The 7500-nt window shown below is 32.6% G+C and overlaps 1 protein-coding gene across 2 annotated transcripts in view; it reads right to left on the bottom strand.

Annotated features, from left to right (window-relative positions):
- smoc1 (SPARC related modular calcium binding 1) overlaps nucleotides 1–7500 on the bottom strand; it is a 74783-nt gene that overhangs the window by 40884 nt on the left and 26399 nt on the right. The gene's annotated exons all lie outside the window — the stretch shown is intronic.

Below are 7500 nucleotides of genomic sequence, written 5' to 3'. Positions count from 1 at the left end.
TTACATTATTTAAATGTTTGCTCATAAACAATGTCTATATATGTTACATTATTTAAATGTTTGCTCATAAACAATGTGTATAATGACACGTTACATTATTAAATCTATAGTGACACATGTTACATTATTTAAATGTTTGCTCATAAACAATGTGTAAAGTGACACATGTTACATTATTTAAAAGTCACTTTATAGACTTTTGAAAGAAAATAATCATGTTTTTTTTCTGACTTCTTGACTGTTGGAATGGAAATAGAAGAAGGTCATGTTAGAGGAATGAAGACGCTGGGATGCAGCTTACGTAAACCGGAGTTCCGCTAACCCCGGAATACTCACCCACGTGCAGCTTTGGAGCATCTGGAACCTTCCTTTAGGAAGTCATTCAAAGCACAGAGAACCTGGATTGGATTTAGTTTCAGACTCTAAAATAAAAAGTAGGTCCTTCGATCAAAGAAGGGATAAACAAACGTCAACAAGTGAGATTTATCTACTTAAGATTGTCACGTATTAAAACACGTGACAACTTGATCGTGCTGGCAAAAGTCATCTATTCAGCTTGTGCTTGCGTCTCTTGCACCAGCAAATTAGAGAGTGCAATCCATCTGTCTTCATGTGCACAATATAAGACAACACCCACAGTAATAAAGGGAGGGGATGACCCCATTTTCTGGACTGTGGAGTGCACCGCTATATAAGCCACACACACCAAGTTTTACAGGAAAAAATACTTTTACTCACACCGGAATATAAGCCACACCCACTAAGCTTGACGTAAAAAACTAAAATATTTTTTACTCACACTGGAATATAAGTCGCACCCACTAAGTTTTACGTAAAAAAAACATTTTTTACTCACACCGGAATAGAAGCCACACACACACTAAGTTTTACGTAAAACAATATAGTTATACTCACATCGGAATAGAAGCAGCACACACTATGTTTTATGTAAACAAATATAGTTTTACTCAGAACGGAATATAAGGCGCACCCACTAAGTTTTACGTTAAAATATATAGTTGTACTCACACCGGAATATAAGTCTCGCCCACTAAGTTTTACGTAAAAAAATATAGTATTACTCACACCGGAATATAAGCCGCACCCACTAAGTTTTATGTAAAAAAAACATTTTTTACTCACACCGGAATAAAAGCCGCACACACACTAAGTTTTACGTAAAAAAATATAGTTATACTCACATCGGAATAGAAGCAGCACACACTATGTTTTATGTAAAAAAATATATACTTTTACTCACATCGGAATATAAGCCGCACCCACCATGTTTTACGTAAAAAAATAGTTTTACTCATACCAGAATATAAGTCTCGCCCACTAAGTTTTACGTAAAAAAATATAGTATTACTCAGACCGGAATATGAGTCGCACCCACTAAGTTTTACGTTAAAATATATAGTTTTACTCACACCGGAATATAAGCTGCACACACTAAGTTTTATGAAAAAAAAAAAGATTTTACTCACACCGGAATATAAAGCGCTTACAGTAAGTTTTACTTAGAAAAAATATAGTTTTACTAACATCGGAATATAAGACACACACACACACACTAAGTTTTACGTAAAAAATGAATATTTACTCACACCGGAATAGAAGCCACACACACTATGTTTTATGTAAAAAAATATATAGTTTTACTCACATCGGAATATAAGCCGCACCCACTAAGCTTACGTAAAAAACTAAAATAATTTTTACTCACACCGGAATATAAGTCGCACCCACTAAGTTATACGTTAAAATATATAGTTTTACTCACACCGGAATATAAGCCGCACCAACCAAGTTTTACGTAAAAAAATAGTTTTACTCACACCGGAATAGAAGCCGCACACACACTAAATTTTACGTAAAAAAATATAGTTATACTCACATCGGAATAGAAGCAGCACACACTATGTTTTATGTAAAAAAATATATAGTTTTACTCACATCGGAATACAAGCCGCACCCACTAAGCTTACGTTAAAAACAAAAATAATTTTTACTCACACCGGAATATAAGTCGCACCCACAAAGTTTTACGTTAAAATATATAGTTTTACTCACACCGGAATATAAGTCGCACCCACTAAGTTTTACGTTAAAATATATAGTTGTACTCACATCGGAATAGAAGCAGCACACACTATGTATTATGTAAAAAAATATATAGTTTTACTCACATCGGAATACAAGCCGCACCCACCAAGCGTACGTAAAAAACAAAAATAATTTTTACTCACACCAGAATATAAGTCGCACCCACTAAGTTTTACGTTAAAATATATAGTTTTACTCACACCAGAATTTAAGTCTCGCCCACTAAGTTTAACGTAAAAAAATATAGTATTACTCAGACCAGAATATAAGTCGCACCCACTAAGTTTTACGTTAAAATATATAGCTTTACTCACACCGGAATAGAAGCCGCACACACACTAAGTTTTACGTAAAAAAATATAGTTATACTCACATCGGAATAGAAGCAGCACACACTATGTATTATGTAAAAAAATATGTAGTTTTACTCACATCGGAATATAAGCCGCACCCACTAAGCTTACGTAAAAAACAAAAATAATTTTTACTCACACCAGAATATAAGTCGCACCCACAAAGTTTTACGTTAAAATATATAGTTTTACTCACACCAGAATATAAGTCGCACCCACTAAGTTTTACGTAAAAAAAAACATTTTTTACTCACACCGGAATAGAAGCGGCACACACACTAAGTTTTACGTAAAAAAATATAGTTATACTCACATCGGAATAGAAGCAGCACACACTATGTTTTATGTAAAAAAATATATAGTTTTACTCACATCAAAATATAAGCCGCACCCACTAAGCTTACGTAAAAAAAAAAAAAATTTTTTACTCACACCGGAATATAAGTCGCACCCACTAAGTTTTACGTAAAAAAAACATTTTTTACTCACACCGGAATAGAAGCCGCACACACACTTACGTAAAAAAATATAGTTATACTCACATCGGAATAGAAGCAGCACACACTATGTTTTATGTAAAAAAATATATAGTTTTACTCACACTGGAATATAAGCCGCACCCACTAAGCTTACGTAAAAAACAAAAATAATTTTTACTCACACCGGAATATAAGTCGCACCCACTAAGTTTTACGTTAAAATATATAGTTTTACTCACACCGGAATATAAGCTGCACACACTAAGTTTTATGAGAAAAAAAAAGATTTTACTCATACCGGAATATAAGGTGTTTACAGTAAGTTTTACTTAAAAAAAATATAGTTTTACTAACATCGGAATATAAGACACACACACACACTAAGTTTTACGTAAAAAATTAATTTTTACTCACACCCACTAAGTTTTATGTAAAAATAATATTTTTTACTCACACTGGAAAAGAAGCCGCACACACACTAAGTTTTACGTAAAACAATATAGTTGTACTCACATCGGAATAGAAGCAGCACACACTATGTTTTATGTAAAAAAATATAGTTTTACTCACACCAGAATATAAGCCGCACCCACCAAGTTTTACGTAAAAAAAATAGTTTTACTCATACCAGAATTTAAGTCTCGCCCTAAGTTTTACGTAAAACAATATAGTTGTACTCACATCGGAATAGAAGCAGCACACACTATGTTTTACGTAAAAAAATATAGTATTACTCAGACCGGAATATAAGTCGCACCCACTAAGTTTTACGTAAAAAAATATAGTTATACTCACATCGGAATAGAAGCAGCACACACTATGTATTATGTAAAAAAATATATAGTTTTACTCACATCGGAATATAAGCCGCACCCACTAAGCTTACGTAGAAAACAAAAATAATTTTTACTCACACCGGAATATAAGTCGCACCCACTAAATTTTACGTTAAAATATATAGTTTTACTCACACCGGAATATAAGTCGCACCCACTAAGTTTTATGTAAAAAGAATATTTTTTACTCACACCGGAATAGAAGCCGCACACACACTAAGTTTTACGTAAAACAATATAGTTATACTCACATCGGAATAGAAGCAGCACACACTATGTTTTATGTAAAAAAAAATATAGTTTTACTCACATCAAAATATAAGCCGCACCCACTAAGCTTACGTAAAAAAAAAAAATTTTTTTTTACTCACACCGGAATATAAGTCGCACCCACTAAGTTTTACGTTAAAAAAAACATTTTTTACTCACACCGGAATAGAAGCCGCACACACACTTACGTAAAAAAATATAGTTATACTCACATCAGAGTAGAAGCAGCACACACTATGTTTTATGTAAAAAAATATATAGTTTTACTCACACTGGAATATAAGCCGCACCCACTAAGCTTACGTAAAAAACAAAAATAATTTTTACTCACACCGGAATATAAGTCGCACCCACTAAGTTTTACGTTAAAATATATAGTTTTACTCACACCGGAATATAAGCTGCACACACTAAGTTTTATGAGAAAAAAAAAGATTTTACTCACACCGGAATATAAGGTGTTTACAGTAAGTTTTACTTAAAAAAAATATAGTTTTACTAACATCGGAATATAAGACACACACACACACTAAGTTTTACGTAAAAAATGAATTTTTACTCACACCCACTAAGTTTTATGTAAAAATAATATTTTTTACTCACACTGGAAAAGAAGCCGCACACACACTAAGTTTTACGTAAAACAATATAGTTGTACTCACATCGGAATAGAAGCAGCACACACTATGTTTTATGTAAAAAAATATAGTTTTACTCACACCGGAATATAAGCCGCACCCACCAAGTTTTACGTAAAAAAAATAGTTTTACTCATACCAGAATTTAAGTCTCGCCCTAAGTTTTACGTAAAACAATATAGTTGTACTCACATCGGAATAGAAGCAGCACACACTATGTTTTACGTGAAAAAATATAGTATTACTCAGACCGGAATATAAGTCGCACCCACTAAGTTTTACGTAAAAAAATATAGTTATACTCACATCGGAATAGAAGCAGCACACACTATGTATTATGTAAAAAAATATATAGTTTTACTCACATCGGAATATAAGCCGCACCCACTAAGCTTACGTAGAAAACAAAAATAATTTTTACTCACACCGGAATATAAGTAGCACCCACTAAATTTTACGTTAAAATATATAGTTTTACTCACACCGGAATATAAGTCGCACCCACTAAGTTTTATGTAAAAAGAATATTTTTTACTCACACCGGAATAGAAGCCGCACACACACTAAGTTTTACGTAAAACAATATAGTTATACTCACATCGGAATAGAAGCAGCACACACTATGTTTTATGTAAAAAAAAATATAGTTTTACTCACATCAAAATATAAGCCGCACCCACTAAGCTTACGTAAAAAAAAAAAATTTTTTTTTACTCACACCGGAATATAAGTCGCACCCACTAAGTTTTACGTTAAAAAAAACATTTTTTACTCACACCGGAATAGAAGCCGCACACACACTTACGTAAAAAAATATAGTTATACTCACATCAGAGTAGAAGCAGCACACACTATGTTTTATGTAAAAAAATATATAGTTTTACTCACACTGGAATATAAGCCGCACCCACTAAGCTTACGTAAAAAACAAAAATAATTTTTACTCACACCGGAATATAAGTCGCACCCACTAAGTTTTACGTTAAAATATATAGTTTTACTCACACCGGAATATAAGCTGCACACACTAAGTTTTATGAGAAAAAAAAAGATTTTACTCACACCGGAATATAAGGTGTTTACAGTAAGTTTTACTTGAAAAAAATATAGTTTTACTAACATCGGAATATAAGACACACACACACACTAAGTTTTACGTAAAAAATGAATTTTTACTCACACCCACTAAGTTTTATGTAAAAATAATATTTTTTACTCACACTGGAAAAGAAGCCGCACACACACTAAGTTTTACGTAAAACAATATAGTTGTACTCACATCGGAATAGAAGCAGCACACACTATGTTTTATGTAAAAAAATATAGTTTTACTCACACCGGAATATAAGCCGCACCCACCAAGTTTTACGTAAAAAAAATAGTTTTACTCATACCAGAATTTAAGTCTCGCCCTAAGTTTTACGTAAAACAATATAGTTGTACTCACATCGGAATAGAAGCAGCACACACTATGTTTTACGTAAAAAAATATAGTATTACTCAGACCGGAATATAAGTCGCACCCACTAAGTTTTACGTAAAAAAATATAGTTATACTCACATCGGAATAGAAGCAGCACACACTATGTTTTATGTAAAAAAATATATAGTTTTACTCACACCGGAATATAAGCCGCACCCACTAAGCTTACGTAGAAAACAAAAATAATTTTTACTCACACCAGAATATAAGTCGCACCCACTAAATTTTACGTTAAAATATATAGTTTTACTCACACCGGAATATAAGTCGCACCCACTAAGTTTTACGTAAAAAGAATATTTTTTACTCACACCGGAATAGAAGCCGCACACATACTAAGTTTTACGTAAAACAATATAGTTATACTCACATCGGAATAGAAGCAGCACACACTATGTTTTATGTAAAAAAATATATAGTTTTACTCACACCGGAATATAAGCCGCACCCACCAAGTTTTACGTAAAAAAAATAGTTTTACTCATACCAGAATATAAGTCTCGCCCACTAAGTTTTACGTAAAAAAATATAGTATTACTCAGACCGGAATATAAGTCGCACCCACTAAGTTTTACGTTAAAATATATAGTCTTACTCACACTGGAATATAAGCTGCACACACTAAGTTTTACGCAAAAAATATATTTTTACTCACACCGGAATAGAAGCCGCACACACTAAGTTTTACGTAAAAAGAATATTTTTTACTCACACCGGAATAGAAGCCGCACACATACTAAGTTTTACGTAAAACAATATAGTTATACTCACATCGGAATAGAAGCAGCACACACTATGTTTTATGTAAAAAAATATATAGTTTTACTCACACCGGAATATAAGCCGCACCCACCAAGTTTTACGTAAAAAAAATAGTTTTACTCATACCAGAATATAAGTCTCGCCCACTAAGTTTTACGTAAAAAAATATAGTATTACTCAGACCGGAATATAAGTCGCACCCACTAAGTTTTACGTTAAAATATATAGTCTTACTCACACTGGAATATAAGCTGCACACACTAAGTTTTACGCAAAAAATATATTTTTACTCACACCGGAATAGAAGCCGCACACACTAAGTTTTATGAAGAAAAAAAAAGATTTTACTCACACCAGAATATAAGGTGCTTACAGTAAGTTTTACTTAAAAAAAAATATAGTTTTAGTAACATCGGAATATAAGACACACACACACTAAGTTTTACGTACAAAATGAATGTTTACTCACAGCGGAATATAAGCCGCACACACTAAGTTATACGTTAAAAAAATACATTTTTGAAAGTAAGTACACACACACTCACAAACACACACACATGCACACACACACAC

The sequence above is a fragment of the Nerophis lumbriciformis genome, linkage group LG26, assembly GCF_033978685.3.
Source record: "Nerophis lumbriciformis linkage group LG26, RoL_Nlum_v2.1, whole genome shotgun sequence".
Classification (NCBI taxonomy): domain Eukaryota; kingdom Metazoa; phylum Chordata; class Actinopteri; order Syngnathiformes; family Syngnathidae; genus Nerophis; species Nerophis lumbriciformis.
The sequence above is the reverse complement of the archived record's forward strand: the minus strand, read 5'-3'. Positions and strand labels throughout refer to the sequence as shown.